The following is a 2,303-nucleotide window of genomic DNA, read 5'->3' as shown; positions in this document are numbered from 1 at the left end:
GTCTCTACTAAAAACACAAAAATTAGCTGGGCGTGGTGGCTCATGCCTGTGATCCCAGGTACTCAGGGGGCTGAGGCAGGAGAATCACTTGAATCTGGGAGGCAGAAGTGGCAGTGAGCTGAGATTGCACCACTGCACTCCAGCCTGGGTGACAGAGTGAGACTCCATCTCAAAAAAAAAAAAAAAAAAAAAAAGAAAAGCCCAGAGATGGACCACTTCAAGCCTGAATTCTACCAAACATTTAAAGAAGAACTAATATCAATTCTACTTAAACTATTCCAAAAAATAAAGGAAGCAAGAATAGTCCTAAATTCATTCTATGAGGCCAGTATTACCTTAATACCAAAACCAGAAAATGATACAAGAAAACTACAGGCCAATATCCTTCATGAATATTGATATGAAAATCTTCAGCAAAATACTACCAAACCAAATTTAATAATACATTGAAAAGATTAGTTATTATGACCAAGTGGGATTTATTCCAGGGATGCAAGGATGGTTCAATGTACATAAATCAATAAATGTGATACATCATATCAACAGAATGAAGGCTGAACCATATGATTATTTAAATTGATCCTGAAAATCATTTGATAAAATTCAACACATCGAAGGAACATATCTCAAGATAATAAAAGCCACATACAACAGACCTACAGCTAGTATCACACCGAATGAAGAATAACTGAAAGCCTTCCCTCTAAGATCTGCAACATGACAGAGATGCCCACATTCACCACCATTATTCAACATAGTTCTGGAATTTTCCTAGTTACAGCAAAAAGACAAGAGAAGGAAATAAAGGATATCCAAACTGGAAAGTGAGAATTCAAATTATCCTTGTTTGCAGATTATGTGATCTTACATTTGGAAAAACCTAAAGCTGCCACACACACACACACACACACAACACTATTAGAATTGATAAACAAATTCAGCAAAGTTGCGGAATACGAAATCAACATACAAAAATCTGAATCATTTCTATATGCTGTGAATAACTTTTAAAAGAAATAAAAAAGTAATCCCACTTACAATAGACACAATTAAAATTAAATGCTTAGGAATTAACCAAATAAGTGAAAGATCTCTATAATGCAAACTATAAAATACTGATAAAAGAAATTGACAAGGACACCAAAAAATGGAATGCTATTTCATGTTCATGGATTGGAAGAAACAATACTGCTAAAATGTCCATTCTACCCAAAGCAATCTACAGATTCAATGCAGTCCCTATCAAAACACCAATGACAGTCTTCACAGAAATACAAAAAAATAAATTCTAAAATTTAAGACAGAATAGTTAACACTATTCTGAGTAAAAAGAACAAAACTGGAGGAATCACATTACCTAACTTCAAATTATACTACAGAACTGTAGTAACCAAAACGGCATGGTACTGGCATAAAAACACACATATAGAACAATAGAACAGAATAGAGAACCCAGAATTAAATCCATACACCTACAGTAAGCTAATTTTTGACACAGGTCCCAAGAACATACGTTGTAGAAAGAACAAATGCTGCTGGGAAAACTGGATATCCATATGCAAAAGAATGAAACTTAACCCCTATCTCTCACTATGTACAAAAATCAAATCAAAATCAATTAAAGACTTAAATTTAAGACCTCAAACTCTGAAACTACTATAAGAAAACTTTGGGGAAACTCTCCAGGACATTGGTCTGCACAAAATTTTTTTGAGCAATACCCCACAAACAAAGGCAACCAAAGCAGAAGTGGACAAACGTGGTCATATCAAGTTAAAAAGCTGCACAGCAAAGGAAACAGTCAAGAAAGTGAAGAGATAACCCACAGGAAAGGAAAAAAACATTTGCAGACCACCCATCTGACAACAGATTAATAACTAGAGCATATAAGGAGTTCAAAAAACTATATAGGAAACAAATCTGACAATCTGATTAAAAATGAGCAAAAGATCTGAATAGACATTTCTCAAAAGAAGGCATACAAATGGCAAACAGACATATGAACAGGTGCTCAACATCACAGATCATCAGAGTAACACAAACCAAAACTACAGTGAGTTATCTCACCCCAGTTAAAATGGCTTTATTCAAAAGATAGGCAACAAATGCTGGTGTGGAGAAAAGTGAACCCTCATACACTCTTGGTGGGAATATGAATTAGTGCAACCACCATGGAGAAAAGTTTGGAGGTTCCTTAAAAGCCAAACAAAAAAGTAGAGCTACCATATCATCCAGTGGTATGGTTATATTCCCAGAAGAAATGAAATCAGTATATAAAAGAGATATCTGCACTAACACGTTTA

The sequence above is a fragment of the Piliocolobus tephrosceles genome, chromosome 4, assembly GCF_002776525.5.
Source record: "Piliocolobus tephrosceles isolate RC106 chromosome 4, ASM277652v3, whole genome shotgun sequence".
Lineage (NCBI taxonomy): Eukaryota > Metazoa > Chordata > Mammalia > Primates > Cercopithecidae > Piliocolobus > Piliocolobus tephrosceles.
The sequence above is the reverse complement of the archived record's forward strand: the minus strand, read 5'-3'. Positions refer to the sequence as shown.